General features: G+C 37.0%; 1 protein-coding gene across 5 annotated transcripts in view; it reads right to left on the minus strand.

Moving 5' to 3' along the window:
- The window catches only part of LOC139125284 (cell adhesion molecule-related/down-regulated by oncogenes-like), a 235,847-nt gene extending 219,301 nt beyond the window's left edge, over positions 1 to 16,546 (minus strand). For all 5 annotated transcript variants that reach the window (XM_070691371.1, XM_070691381.1, XM_070691367.1 and 2 more), the window contains exons 1-2: positions 16,419 to 16,546; positions 7,584 to 7,684 (exon numbers count right to left, since the gene is read on the minus strand). The gene's annotated coding sequence lies outside the window, so the exon portion shown is untranslated. The remainder of the gene's footprint in view (positions 1 to 7,583; positions 7,685 to 16,418) is intronic.
- Between the last annotated feature and the right edge of the window lie 208 nt (positions 16,547 to 16,754).

Genomic DNA, 16,754 nt, shown 5'->3' on the forward strand with positions numbered 1-16,754 from the left:
TGCTCACCATTGTTGACAATCATTTTGTTATTTTTTTTTCAAGCTATATAACTTGAAAATAAAATCATTCTGTTCTATGAGACCAAATTTGATCCGTATAATAATCCTGGAAAATTGTCCGCTTGACAGGAATTTTAGATTTCAACAATGGAATGTAAAATTAAATAGCATGGGGTAACATTGTATTACCATGAATAAAATTTAATAAGCTGTTTGGACATTTTATCATGAAACACAAGACTAAAACTTTCAGATCAAATATAGTATCACTTTGATATTTTACCCCACAGAGGCTATTGAAACTTTGAAAGTTGACAATTCTGGTTGTCTTTGTTTATCACAGAAATATTTCCCACAGAATAATCTGAAATTTTCCCAGCATTCACCATTATCACCTGTCAATATTGCAAAAGCACACATAATCTAGAGCTTTAAACAAGGCTTGTTTTTTGGAGAAATATGTTCAAAACAAAAGCTATTTGATTCCTGTTATTTAAACAACAAGTCATCGTTGATGACACAGTCCCCACTTGTTAATGGGTACTTTGATTACAAGTCCTCAGAGAGTCCTCTTCATTAATTAGGTCTGTGATAAAAATACTTTGATACAGATGGCACTCAATGGCCAAGAATGAGTTCCATGGTGATGAAAACATAAAACCAATGTAGGCCACTATCCTACAGTTCATAAAATGAGTCAACTAGGAATTAATCAACAGGGTGTTGAAAAACATTTTTGCATACAATCCTAATACTTAATAGATTATCACTGGTACCATATTTCATGAAGTTTGATGCAGTATTTACAACAAACTATGAGATCAACATCTGTATCAAGTTTCATCAAATTTGACGTTGTATTAATTTGTGGCTATATCACTCTAATTAGGAAAGTTCATCACATATGCAATTACAAATTAATTAAAATGACACTGATAAATGTCTTTTTCAATGTTAAAGCAATGTGAGCTTAACATCTGTGCAAAGTTTCATGAAATTTGGTGCAGTATTTCTTGACATATCAGCCTACTTACAAAACTTCAATAATTGACATGTTACTGCTACATGACGTGAAACAAATTGACGAGCATATGCATGAAATAGGTCAATGTCCTTGTACCAACTTTGAATGATACTGGTGGAAATATGTCTGAGTTATGGCTCTGTACATTAGAAAATTGTAACAAAATCACCGCCATGCAGCGATATTTGATCTTACTGTTTAAAAAATCAACACGTACCGTATATGTATTACATAGTCAATGTCCATGTACCAACTTTGAATAAGATCAGTTGAGACTTGCCAGAGTTATGGCTCTCGACATGAAACAACCATAACAAAATTGCCACCATGTGGCCATATTTGACCACCTTGTGAAACCAATCGACATACATATGTATAAATAAGTCAATGTCCTTGTACCAACTTTGAATAAATTCGCTTGATACATGTCTGAGTTATGGTTCCGGACATGAAAAAATGGCAACAAAATGGCCACAAGGCGGCCATATTGGATTGTATCACAAAACAAAGCGATGTGCATGTATGACATAGGTCAATGTCCTTGTACCAAGTTTGAAACATAGGGCCAAAGTCCCTGAAGCTACTATAGACATGGATACAAAATTAAGTATTTCCTGACTCTATGAAATTATCTCACTAAGGTCATCCTAGGGACTTGTAAACCAAATATTAAAGCTGTCTGACCAGCGGTTTTGAAAAAACAAGCGACTCAACAGTTGACAAAGCTCTGCTGTGTTATGTAGAGAATAACCTTTTGTGACACATGTATTGATGAAGAAGGTGGATATCTTTGATAGCTAATTTCAGGATGACCTGACCAAAAATGGAAAAAAATTCCGTAAAAATACAGATTTGCATATTTCAACAGACTACCGGTATATTAGTCTATAATAGCAAATAAACGAGAGTTAATTACATTCTAATTAAAAGTAAACAAGACTTGCTTAAATCAAGATTTACGTCATAAAAAAACAGCATATCTGTCAGGTTATAAAGAATCTTGAGCTGGTTATCTTTTAATATCAGTATTTTCATTCTATTACCAAGCACATTTTAACTTTCAAATTAACATTGTAAGTAAGTTCTGTTGGATAAGTTGAGACTATACGTACTCAGAGAAAGCACACTGAAGAGACAAATGTTTGAAACTTAAACCGGTAACTCTCGGTAGGGCCCTACCGAGAAAAATCGATAAAAATGGGCGGAGCAAAACATAACTAATATGGTATCTTTGTGAACAAAAAGTAGCAAATTAAAACAGCTGGTTGAACATCTCCAAAAATAGAACGTGCACGCCACATAATGTAAACATTGACTGCACGGTGACTTTACGTATACTATTTTCACCCAATTTTACGGTTTACTTTCCATACGATACATCCACTCATTTCCCCATAGGTTTGTCTTGAACATAGACTTTTTCGAAGTCTTACTGAAGCAGAGGTTCGGCGCGGCGTCGCCTCGGATTTGTACAAACCGTGATGACGTTGCCAGGCGATCGATCGACACTCCTTAGATCTCATGCGTCATGGTATATGTTTCTCGTCCGAAAACGAAGCGTTTGTCATTGTATTCAGCGCGTTTTGAATGATTCAACATAGCGCGTATCAAAACAGTGGCAATAGCTATCCGCATCTTTGTATACGGGTAAACGATGCAGAAATCCAACGAGTAGTTTTTCTGCCGCGGGATCTATTATCGGAGTTTTCCTCGGCTCGTCATAGTGTACATCACTCTTGCAGGGAGTCTTGATTGCAGAGTCGTATTTGCCTTGATAATGAAGCACCGTTTTGTCCAAACGCCGTCCTAGAAATGCCGCATTTCAGGAAAGAACGGGAAAAATCAAAACAGTTCTAAAAGAACAGCAAATTCGTCTACTAGATGTCCAAATTTATCGAGTGTGGTTATTTCAATGGACGACGTTGGACATTTACCACAATGCTCAACGGCCGAGTCGTCTACCAAATTTTGTAGAGCTTTTGTCTTACAAACAATCCTTTCCTTATTCGACCTTAGTTTAGCGAGGCAGGGCTGTGTCTCCATTATAAAACGTAGTTTTCCACAGTTCTTGGATGGTAGTTGTAGTTTCCTTTTCAAATTTCGTTGTCTCATGAACTCGGCGCTGTCGCGGATGGGAGGGTAGCGACGACTATTCACCCCGGCTTCGATTATACGTTTTATGGTGACCGAAATGAAATGTGGTGTCGATTTGCTGTCTTATGATTATTTTAAAAAGCTTCTGAAAAATACTTATTTTAGAAATCAAACCTGTTAATATTTAATCACCTAAAATAAAATCAGAATAAAGTGATCGCATGATCTCTCGGAGTATTCATTTCAATGTCCATCCCTCCTTATAAAATGGTGAGTTCTAGTATTTCGCTACTTTGAACGATCCCGCCAAAATCGAGTGCACTTGCACTTCTACACTCTCCACGCAGTCGCGATACCAGTTCATTACAAACGCGGTGGTTGTCAGAGTCAGACTGCTAATCACACTATGTCACTGGCTTTATGAAGATAGCGGTCACTGATGAGCACTAGAGGTAGCCTCGGAATTTTCTTTGCCAGGAATGAATTGGAGCCAGCTGTGATGGACATTTGAGTGCAACTTATGGGACTGATTGGTACGGTGACCTCAGCTGCCGCCGGCGACGTTTGTCAACTCGACGTCTGATCAGCATAAGTGACCCAGCAGTGACGACCGAATATGCCGAAGGCGATAGCAGGCGTCAAAAAAATCCCGGTTTTGTCAGCATATTGGATTCTGGAGGCTACTTGTTTTGTGTCACATAGGCATGCACGGCTTTAGATCGGGAAAGAAAATGTATATCACTTTTGGAAACAGCTAAGCGTAAGCGATAGTTACGCATATCGCATTGCGATGATTGCGCTTACAACAGTACGTTGACTCGAGGGTAAAACTTGAAATTTGAAAAGAAAACAGAAGATATACTGACAGTGTAGACAAAGTGAGAGATCATGCCAGAATTTGTGCTAGTATTTGTCCGTGGTCTCTACCCGAACATACCAGACATACTTTATGTCGGGCATAAATGACAGTATAGATACTAAGATAGGCCTTCCTGTCTGTAAAATGTACGGCTCAGGTAGGCCAACATAAATGAAAACGGTCCTTTTCAGGACCAACAAATTTTCCAAAAAGAGAACTACCAAATCAAATGTGTTTGCATGTATTTATTATATACAGTGTGTGTGCGTTTGTATCTTTCGGTACGTTCCGAGTATTTGGTGTTTTTTCCCCGCGTTGAACAATCAACGCTACGTACGTAAAAAGTAAACAACGTATCGCTCATGACTCATTTGCAATTTGCATATCATGTCAATCATGCAGATTCAAACAACATCGAACGTTATACCGGCGATATTACCGGCAAATATTTTATCCTTTTCCTGGTTCCAGACGTCATCTTAAATTTAATTTCGTCAGAAACCAAGTATATTGTGCTCCAAATACTTATACACATATCCCTCAATTTCTAAGAAAAAATTAATCGGTAGATTTCTAATTAACGGTTTTTATTGACGACGTCCAGAGCGTACCGAGTACGTTTGAATATCCCACCATTATGACCACTCTCGTAGGTTCTCGCGCTTTTATACGGGAGTTGGGGCTTTAAGAAGTTCAAGGTCATCAAAAGCATCATAAGGAATCATGTTACACTTTCATTGCACTGTTTACACAGATTGCATAATTGCTATAAATAGCACATGAGGAATCTTACAGCCCAGCTTTACCATAAAAACCCTATCACTTTGACCACTCTTTTAATTGACCACTCTATTTTTTTCCTCAAAAAGTAATCTTATTTTATCCTTACCAAGTCAACCATAAATGGAAATTAGAACTTTCTCTATCTCTATTTATTTGACCACCCTATCATACAAACTATTATGAGCAATTACTTTTAGATAACATAAATGGTGGTTCAGAATATATCAAAGTTGGGATTCAGGAAAGTTGCCTTTACATGTTTTAATCCTCAATTCACTATGAACTATCAAAAAAAGTTGAACTTTCTGATAATTCCACACTAAAATTATTTTGGCTTTGATGATTTCCTAATTAATTCAATTATTTAAAAACATATTAATTATTTTTTTCTGGGTGAATTGATAGGGTTTATACAGTACAAGAATTACATACAATGTAAGTCAAACTTTAACCAAAAATGACAAAAAAATTCCTTAAAAATACACATTTGCATATTTCATCACAATTTGAACAAATCTAAGTTGGGTTATCCTTAGGGACCTGTATACCAAATAACAAAGCTGTCTGACCAGCGGTTATGAAGAAGAAGATTTTTTACCAAAAACACCTTTTTTGGCATTAATTTGCCTTTTTTCAACAATATCAAAAAATAAAAAAAAATAGTTTCTCAAAATCATATTTTTCATCTACACAACAAATATCAAATCAGTAAGTACTGCGGTTCTCAAGATATTTGAGTGGACGGACGCCTCACAAACGGACATACATACATACATACATACAGACTGACGACGGACGCCGGACGGATACCCATCCCAATAGCTTCTATAGACTATAGTCTATAGTAGCTAATAAAATTGGTGAATAAAATCGTACGTGTCCAAAGGACGTGAACAAATTGTAACAAAATGGCTGCCATGCAGCCATGTTGGATCATATCATGAAACAAATTGACGTACATATGTATGACATAGGTTAATGTCATTGTACAAACTTTGAATAAAATCGGTTGAGATATGCCTGAGTATTATGGCTCTGTACATGAAAAAATCGTAACAAAATGGCCACACGGCAGCCATATTGGATCATATCACAAAACAAATTGACATGCATATCTATGACATTGGTCAATATCCTTGTACCAACTTTGAAAAAAATTGGTTGAAACATGTCTGAGTTATGGCTCTGTACATGACAAAATCATAATAAAATGGCTGCCTAGCGGCCATATTGGATCGTATCACAAAACAAATTGACGTGCATATGTATCACATAGGTCAATGTCCTTGTACCAACTTTGAATAAAATCGGTTGAGATATCTTTGAGTTATGGCTCTGTACATGAAAAAATTGTAACAAAATGGCCACACGGCAGCCATATTGGATCGTATCACAAAACAAATTGACGCGCATATCTATTACAGTGGTCAATATCCTTGTACAAACTTTGAAAAAATCGGTTGAAACATGTCTGACTTATGACTCTGTACATGAAAAAATCGTAAAAAAATGGCCGCCTTGCGGCCATATTGGATCGTATCACAAAACAAGTGACGTGCATATCTACGACATTGGTCTATGTCCTTGTACCAACTTTGAATAAATTCAGTTTAAACATGTCTGATTTTTTGCTTTGTACATGAAAAAATCGTAATAAAAATGGCCGCCTGGCAGCCATATTGGATCGTATCACAAAACAAATCAACATGCGTATCTATGACATTGGTCAATGTCCTTGTACCAACTTTGAATAAAATCGGTTGAAACATGTCTGAGTTATGGCTTTGTACATGAAAAAATCGTAATAAAATGGCCGCCTGGCGGCCATATTGGATCGTATCACAAAACAAATCGACGTGCATCTGTATGACATATGAAGTAATCCTTGTACCAAGTTTGAATGAAATCGCTCCTTGCATCTCTGAGATATCTGCGTGAACGGACGCACGCACGCACGCACGCACGCACGCACGCACGGACATGACCAAACCTATAAGTCCCCCCGGACGGTGTCCGTGGGGACTAATTAACCAGAAAAAATGGCAGCTTTCACAAACTATAATATTTCATCACTTATGAAGCGTAAATCTTTCCAAAAATGTTCTGACACAGAAATAACAGCACTTATTTCATATGATACAGCTTATTGAGGGTAATTCCCTATTTCATTTGCTCAACTCTAGAATTTTTAAGGTAGATTCACTTTCTCAACTCTAGAATTTTTAAGGTAGATTCACTTGCTCAACTCTAGAATTTTTAAGTTAGATTTTGTTTTTGATGTGTACAGAATGAGGTGCTTCTGAGCTCTTCCCAGAAATTTTCATGACAGTAAAAGTAATTTTTAAGTTAATAATTCCTTTTGTCTTTCCCTTTGGAAATAACAGTGTTTTTGCTAAGTTTCTGGAACATTGATAAATGATTAGGGAACCCCGTAACATTTCTGATGTCCCTACATGTAAATCTGATTGCATTGATATACCAAGGGGAACCCCATTAAAATGACATTGGAACTCTGGAATGGTAACATTTACCAGGGTATCGGCCAATAACAGAATCACTGTTAATAGCTCAGGGGTGAACACTACTACATACCATTGCTTGTCACATGCACAAGTATCAACGCAATTTCTGTAATAGAAAATCTGGTGAATTTTCCTCATGTTCCTCTGACCCAAATCAGTCGACAGCCTTATCAGAAACATATCCACGAAGAAAGGTTTCACTCTAGCCTTATCAGAAACATCCATGAAGAAACGTTTCACAGTTTCCAACATTTTAGGCAAATTTTGACAAGACTTGGCTGAGAATTGCCAATACTCTTACCTGTCATTATCCAATCTATGCCATGATAGCTTTTGATAACATTTTATAAAGAATACTTGATATCCCTTAGCAACACTTCCAAGTGTGTCTTGTGATGTAACCTTAAAATGAAAAAAAACTTCAATAAACTTCATGTAAAGAAATTAATGACAGGAATTTTTGTCAATCATCTATTCAGTATATTGCTATGGTAACTAGATTGATAGCTTTTAGTAAGTACATGTAACCATAGATACAACAGCTATTTGTACATGTTACCATAGATACAACAGCTACATGTAACCATAGATACAACAGCTACATGTAACCATAGATACAACAGCTACATGTAACCATAGATACAACAGCTACATGTAACGATAGACACAACAGCTACATGTAATCATAGACACAACAGCTACATGTAACCATAGATACAACAGCTACATGTAACCATAGATACAACAGCTACATGTAACCATAGATACAACAGCTACATGTAATCATAGACACAACAGCTACATGTAACCATAGATACAACAGCTACATGTAACCATAGATACAACAGCTACATGTAACCATAGATACAACAGCTACATGTAACCATAGACACAAAAGCTACATGTAACCATAGATACAACAGCTACATGTAATCATAGACACAACAGCTACATGTAACCATAGATACAACAGCAACGTGTAACCATAGATACAACAGCTAGATGTACCTGCTGCTTACTTACAGATTCTTCAATCAACCAAATCATGAAGGAAAGCTGATTTAATGTAGTATCATACATGCAAGTCTGTGTAATTGTGTTGTTTTCAAGTGTGTTCATTTTAAATGTGTTGGTTTTGTATGAAATTAAAAAATGGGTGTTGAGTCACAGTATTTGACTGGAGAGTTGAATACAGCAACATAATAATACGCTATTTTACACCATAATTCCAAACCAATACAAAGGCATTAATTGTGCGATGCTAAGAGTCACATGAGAAAGGGCTTCAAAATGGTCTGTTTGGTATTTGTGCATTGATTTGCTAAAAAATATTGAACAAATCAAAAATAAATAAATAAACCAACAAAGCATTTGCATCCAAAACAATGATAAAGTGACAGACTGAATTATAAGATAAATATGATCTAAGAAATTACAACTTTTAAAATGAGAAAACAACGGAGTATATTTTGTAATTAGTGATGCACAAGCTGAGGTAAGTTACCATGTCTACAGACAGAGTTCTGTAAAGTCTGATATCTAGACTTAAAGTAGCTGTAACAAAAGAGGAACACCCACCCCCAGGGCCTTCCGCCCGGCACAAACACAACTAATAAAAGATTCTACTGAAGGAGATATATAGCATAGACAAGTTCTGCAAAGACTTGACAAATACGTTTTCTTCCATTACATTCCATGGATGTATGTGATCCCTATCCACAGAATTATAATCCCATGAAAGTAGAATTAAATTAAACAGAAAATCTCCTTTGGTCTGTGAAATGAAAGTTTATTGATGGGGTGGGGTCTCATTTAAATCAGTAATCCATTCTATTGCATGTTATGTGCAGACAGCTGATTCTACAGACATGGTGACAGTCTAATACAGGAAATGGGTCACACACACTTTTTTAATTCTTTAATCTTTTACCGTTTGAAGCTTAGCGTTGAAAATTCATGATCCCTTCAGGTAGAATGCGACCTCAGGGACAGATATTCAGACTCTCAAACTTTTACAATTCCTTTCTGATCTACCACTTGTGAAGGTTCATTTGAACCTCTTGGTGTAAGAAAATTTTGTCCATCTTAGTTTTTCTAATCAAAAATTTTATTTTTCTTCATTGAGTTAACACAGGGATGTGGCCATTTGAATTTCAAACATTGGTAAATCTTGGGTAAATTTGTTTCTCTTGTACAAAAATTTGCACGGTGACCTCGGATATTTATTCTAGATTTTGAAAGTGAACTGTTGGAAGATTCTTTGAGGAAAATTTCAGTCTTTCACTTTTGAGGTGCAAACTACCCTTAAATCACCAATGACAGATCAATGTATTGGTCACATTCAAGGGATGTATCAGTAAGAGAATTTTCAAAACTTTTGCCATAACATGTATTCTTTGCTCTATCAAACTAGTAAATTTACTAATTCCACTTCCCCAGAGCGCATTGGGACATTGTAAAGTTTTAGTGAGAGAGACTACGGTACATGATGTTCAATTTGCAATAATACTGTTTATATGTGAATTCCAGTCAGAACTAAAATTCAAAATTCTACACAATATCAGAATTCCATTGTAATTAAAATCATTGGGTATTACACACAAATACACCTTGTGTGTGAAATATTAATACTGTGTAGACATTGCAATATGATTCTTGGAGTGGGTCAAGAAAATGTCAGTGCTTATCATTTTAAAATGATAGCAGAGCTAAACTTGACTTTCCTGAAATCATCCAGTGTGCAGCAGGCCAGTAACTCACAACCACTCCTTGTACATTGTGTGAGAATGATATGAGTTCACCATTTCCTTAAAGTTGATCAGTTTTGATGAACCAAACTCAAAACCTTGGCAGACAAGGAATGCATATCATTAGAAATAAAATACCATGATTATTTCCATAGTCTTTTATTGTTTCCAATGATTATCCCCTTATTGGTGTGATCTTATCCTGTACAAACTGTGAAGTCACTTTTTGATTACCTACAATTTAGCATAGAAGTCTTCAATGTACAGATATTGCCTATCATTAGACACACCAACAATTCAGTCACGTCAAAAAGAAATCTGCCAACAGCCTTTAATTATATCTATCCAGTGATTCAACATACAGAAATCCGTGACTAAGTTGGCAAAACATTATTCATGGTTTAATGGTAAGCATTCCTCTACATTTCAACACAGAGAAAAAAAAGACGTCTGCGGTTCTTTGAAGATGTCTTTTGTCAGGGCTTGTTAAACTTTAACAAAAGCAGTGCACTAAAAAGGAACCAGAAATTCTTTTCATCTCAGTGACTTACACTTCCCTCTCATATCTATCTTACACTTCCATCTGGTGTTAGGAACTCAAAAACATAGAATGATTTCATGATTAGATTCCAAACAATGTAGTTATGTACACATTATCTTGAACTTCAGAACTGTTAATCACACACTGGGTGACCAAAACAGTCTAAGATGTGCGACAGTTTCATCACAGCGTTCCATACACACATACAGGCTCGCATGACGTACATCTTGCACTTAGTTATTTTCACACATCACTTAGTTCACAATGCTGGCTGTCTCACTGACCTTACTACACAAATTTTCTTTAGAAGTAGAAATCTGTTTTTCAAAATTCTCACTGCCAAGTTCGTAACTGACATGAAAACTAACAGGACAGACTACAACAAGCCAACAGACAGTCTTCCAATAAAACCTGTTTTGATACATAAGTATATATCTAAGCTTACCACTGAAATACATGTGTTATTAGCAATGGGTCACTTTACTCACAAAAAGACTCGTTATCCAACCTCTATCAACTCTACAAGAACTATCAGAAGTCCCACAATAAAATATTATCATAGGATTATCAAGTGAAACTTAATGAAATGATTTATTGAAAGTCTTTAAGAAATTCAGCAAGTTGTCTCTAGAAATTTCAAATCTTAGAAGGAGACTATACAGAATTTCCGTTTTCTAGATTAAAAGCAGATATGGGCTTTATAACTTATCAGATCATATTTTACTTGTGGCATTGAAGTTGAATTACATGTAGCAAAACTGCTTGTATCCATAATTGTAAAATGCAACAAACCATTGCACTACAAACTGATAATGAGATAATTGTAAAAGTGATTTAGTCAGATTAGATATCTGCATAGAGGTTACTACCCTCATCTTGTGTTTGTGGTCTTTTAATCATAAATGTTCTGATAAGATAATTATATAATGTTCTTTGCAAACGGTGATTTAAAGATTTATCATTGGTACTTCCACTCTGTACCTCCAAGGAGTACACACTGCACTGCTGTACTGATTTTAGTTATAAGTACATGTGTGCTTGCATACCATGCAGTATTTGCATAATAAATTGATAAATTTATGGTTTTTGGTCACTACAGCTAATACACTTTCAACTGTTTTAAATATTAATAAATTTTTCTCCATGCCCCTCTTCAGCATAAACACACATATTAAAACAATACCTGCAATAGTCACAATGTCACATTAAAGTAACTTTTGTGTAAAACATTGGCCAAATAACAATGATAATTTGAGAGTATGCCGATAAATTACTACCAAATTTTTAAACACATTTCTTAAAAAAGAATATTACAACAATAATGATGTATAGTGAGGGCATTCACATACTATTTACTTAATCAAATCCCTAAATAAACAAGTCATCGTTGATGACATAGTCCCCACTTGTTAATGGGTGCTTTGATTACAGGTCCTCAGAGAGGATAGAGTCCTCTTCATTAATTAGGTCTGTGATAAAAATACTTTTGAATAAATTCGCTTGATACATGTCTGAGTTGTAGTTCAGGACATGAAAAAATCGTAATAAATGGCAACATGGTGGCCATAATGGATCGAATCACAAAACAAATCAATGTGCATATGTATGACATACGGTAGGTCAATGTCCTTGTACCAACTTTGATTAAAATTGGTTGAAATATGCCTGAGTTATGGCTTTGTACATGAAAAAATCATAACAAAATGGCCGCACAGCAGCCATATTGGATCGTATCACAAAACAAATTAACATGCATATGTATGACATTGGTCAATCTCCTTGACCAACTTTGAATAAATTGCTTGATACGTGTCTGAGTTATGGTTCTGGACATGAAAAAACGTAATAAATGGCCACACGGCGGCCATATTGGATCGTATCACAAAACAAGTCAATATATGCATGTGTATGACATAGGTTGATGTCCTTGTACCAACTTTGAATAAAATTGGTTGAGATATGCCTGAGTTATGGCTCTGTACATGAAAAAATCGTAACAAAATGGCCGCACGGTGGCCATATTGGATCATATCACAAAACAAATTGATGTGCATAGCTATGACATTGGTCATGTCCTTGTACCAACTTTGAATAAAATCTGTAGAAACATGCCTGAGTTATGGCTCTGTACATGAAAAAATCGTAATAAAATGGCCGCCTGGCGGCCATATTGGATCGTATCACAAAACAAATTGATGTGCATATGTATGACATAGGTCAATGTCCTTGTACCAAGTTTGAATATAATCGGTTGAGATATGCCTGAGTTATGGCTCTGTACATGAAAAAATCGTAACAAAATGGCCGCACGGCGGCCGTATTGGATCGTATCACAAAAAGAATTGACGTGCATATCTATGACATTGGTCAATGTCCTTGTACCAACTTTGAATAAAATCAGTTGAAACATGCCTGAATTATGGCTCTGTACATGAAAAAATCGTAATAAAATGGCCGCCTGGCAGCCATATTGGATCGTATCACAAAACAAATGACGTGCATCTGTATGACATATGAAGTAATCCTTGTACCAAGTTTGAATGAAATCGCTTTGGGCATCACTGAGATATCTGCGTGGACGGACGCACGCACGGACGGACGCACGCACGGACGCACGCACGCACGCACACACGCACGGACACAACCAAACCTATAAGTCCCCCCGGACGGTGTCCGGGGGGACTAATTACTTACACATGAGTGATAGCAACAATACAAAGCTCAAAGTAAAATTAATATCAATTAAAAAAAACAATTTTTACTAATGGTATTAGGGTTTCCATGGTCAAACACACAATATTATATTACCATGCCCTGTCCATTGCATTTTAATTGGTCGAGCTGAACCATGTGACTGCCCACAAATACACATTAATGATTTGTTTTCATGCCCGTGAATATGAATAATATCGTACACATAGTAACTTTAAGGCTAAAACGAAAATTGTGATTTGTACAAAGATCGAAATAAAATGGAGCATTTGTCAGTCCGGGTCATTTCCTAAAATTGGCAACTCATTATGATAATGTATTCCGGCTTTTAGCCAATCATCGACCAGATTACATCATTAATAAAGTACATGTCACGCTGGGTCACAAATTACCCACAAAGTGTGATCAGCAGTTTTGGGCTGCTTAATAAGCCTCTGTCTTGTGAATTTCAACGAATTTCGACTGTCAACATAATCCATGTGTTCTGCAGAAGGTCATTGTCCAACAACTAGTCCGATGAGTGAAGAAATATCCAAAATATTGACGATTCGTTTCTACCCCCAGTTAATCGATTTCGCTTTAGTACCAAGAATCATTTTGTAGATGTTCGTCATCTCTATTAGAAATGCTGTTATAAAGGTTATTTGTGAGGGTACGCGTATGGCTTTTGCAAGATGGAAGAGCTATGTCAGAGCTTTAAAATGATACCTGTTTTGTAGTTGTCCTACAAAGACTAAAAATGGTACGCGATTTTGAAAATGTGTTGACAGAGTGGCCACACAACTGTTCGGCATACGGTAGAATTTGTGATCGCTGCCATCTCCGATACAAATGGGGTTTTCTGAACGATCTGTGTAGGTACACGATTTATATTTCGCAGGACTTCAGGCCAGAGTCCAGGAATGACATAGATATATGGGGTATGGTTGTCTAAGCCAGAATAAAAATGGTACGCGATTTTGAAAATGTGTTTTGACAGAGTGGCCACACAACTGTTCGACATTATGACAGAATATGGCGCAAGAGTTCGACACAATATGGCGTAGGTAACGAAGGACACGTGTGGAGGTTGCCAGGAAATACAATTTTTACTGATGGCGTGCTGGCTGCTGATTAGCTAATGATAGGGGGAAAATATTATGGTATAGCGTTGCCAATTTTGGAAACGACCCAGACTGTTTGTGGACCAAGTTTAGACGCTTTTTTCAAAAATCCCCGGATTTGCAAAATTTTTGCAGCACGTGCAGAGTACTCACTGACAGGTTCTGGGGCCCCATTGTCGTTCACATGGGAAATTTTTGTAAATTTTGCCAGTTTTTCAGGGTTCGTTGATAATATAATTGAAATAACAGATTTCGCGCTGACCATTAACGTTTATATTTATGGGTGCGGGAGAGAGGAAAGCCAAATTAACGGGCTCGGCAAGCCTCGCCCGTTAGTTTTTGGCTTAATTTCCTCTCGCCCTTGCCCATAAATAAACCTTAATGGTCAGTGCGTCGTCTGTCATTTCTATAATAACATGTTCTCTTCACGGCTAGACAAGATAGTGTGGAGTTTTCCATTTACTCACAAAATTACCATTTGGTATATTGGCTGGGATGACATTGTGTTCTATTGTCTTTAAAATCATCTTGGAGTATAATCGCCTTAAGGGTTGATAATTTCATCAGAGAAGGGGTTGTCCAAATGAAAAAAAAAATCCCAATGTGCGATTACCATGATAAACAAAAAATATCTTGAAACATTGCTACTAAACATATGTCTGTTGGGGGGGGGGGGGAGGAATTAAAATTCTGAACTGACTGTTAGTACAACTATTGCAAAACATTTTGTACACCTTTGCTTTGGGTAACATTTAATGATGACGAGATGTTAGTGAATTGAAAGCAACAAGGAAACTATATATATTTTTTAAGTTACACATTTAATATCATGTAATTTTTCATGTGGTCTGAACAATAAGTCAACTGAATCTACAAACGATGGCAACATACTGAATAAATCAATGATAAGGCATTAGTTGCTAGCGCTGACAAAAAATTCTAGATTTAGGGGATTTAAAAGACAAAATACTGCAAGTCTGCATAGTACGCGAAATATAATATATCCTCAACAACTGTCACAGAAATCAAACGGCTAGATTCGCGAAAGACTTGGCCGAACTTCCACGCATCAACAGTTTGCTATTGTCGTTACCCAAGCTGAATAAATCTTGAGACCAGTATACCTGACTTGAAGCATGAAGCATAGACAGTACAAACGTCTATGGTGCAAGAACTCTTGGATTAATTGGGAGTGAGATATGAAACACCGTAGTGCACCGGATTTTCGCAAAAACACAACGTTCACTGGTCTTCACAAACATTTTGAAAATGCACGAATATGTGAGCACATTAAGTGTTGCAACTGGGATATTTAACCTGTGAAACATAACAGTCTGTGGAAGTGTGTGTGTATGAAGGCCGGGTGTGAAGGGACGCAAAGCGTTTTGAATGGAAATTTCACTATTACGTGTTGGCAGTACTTCCGATTTGTTTACAAATGCGTACCGGTCGATTTGAAGAACACCGTATCGGCTATTTTAATCCTCTCTGTGTTCAAATACTGGCGAGTCGTACAAGACACTTCACACATCACGGCTAGAAATCCCCCCTGACGCAAATTCCGCTGTCGAGAGTCTGGAAACCCGAGACGTGGAATGTGATAGCAGAACTGACAAAAGATTGGTTGTGTTTTGTTGTGAGGAACTGTGGACAGCGGTAAAGACTGCCCATTGAAAGTCGAAGTGTATTTGACATGGCATGCATTTCAATGGAAATTATCACAACGCTACAGACGTACACATGTGGAGCCTACAAACGATTATAAAGATGTGTTCCCGAATAAACACAGTCGCCGTCCGACTGGCAAAACGTCAAACCCGCTTTGGCATGCATTGAGAGTCCTCCGGGATATCTACCGAGGCAGACGGTTCGGGAAAGCGTGGCCGTGACGAGTTCTGAGAGACTGTGGTGTTGAACCGCTCGCTTCGTTAGGTGCCCCAGGGCCAAAACTTTAACAGTTGACCCACGAAAGCTAGTTTGTTTTCAAACATCCTGATCGACGACCTTGCGTCTGTAAGTTTTACACGACTTACCTTTTCTGTTTCTCTGAAAAATCTACCGAATTCCCTGGGTGATTCCAGCTTCTTGAAGTCAAAACCGTTTTGAAGTTGTCTAATCTCATCTCAGTCACTGTTCGCCCAAGCAGCTGACAATTATGCAAATAAGATGCAAATTAACACGGCTGAGTGATCAAGGCTTGTAAGGACTCCTCCCAACTTTCCAAGATTACTAAAACTGCCCTTTGGTTTGAAACGCGGCGTAGAGATAAGGTGTCGGCCGTGTCGAGTGTTTCAATACAAGCTTCAGTCAACAATATGACGACAGAAAGAACCTTTCCTGTTCGCCATTATTTTTGTCGGTTCAAATTT

Source organism: Ptychodera flava (assembly GCF_041260155.1).
Source record: "Ptychodera flava strain L36383 chromosome 3 unlocalized genomic scaffold, AS_Pfla_20210202 Scaffold_25__1_contigs__length_14229661_pilon, whole genome shotgun sequence".
In the NCBI taxonomy this organism is placed as follows: domain Eukaryota; kingdom Metazoa; phylum Hemichordata; class Enteropneusta; family Ptychoderidae; genus Ptychodera; species Ptychodera flava.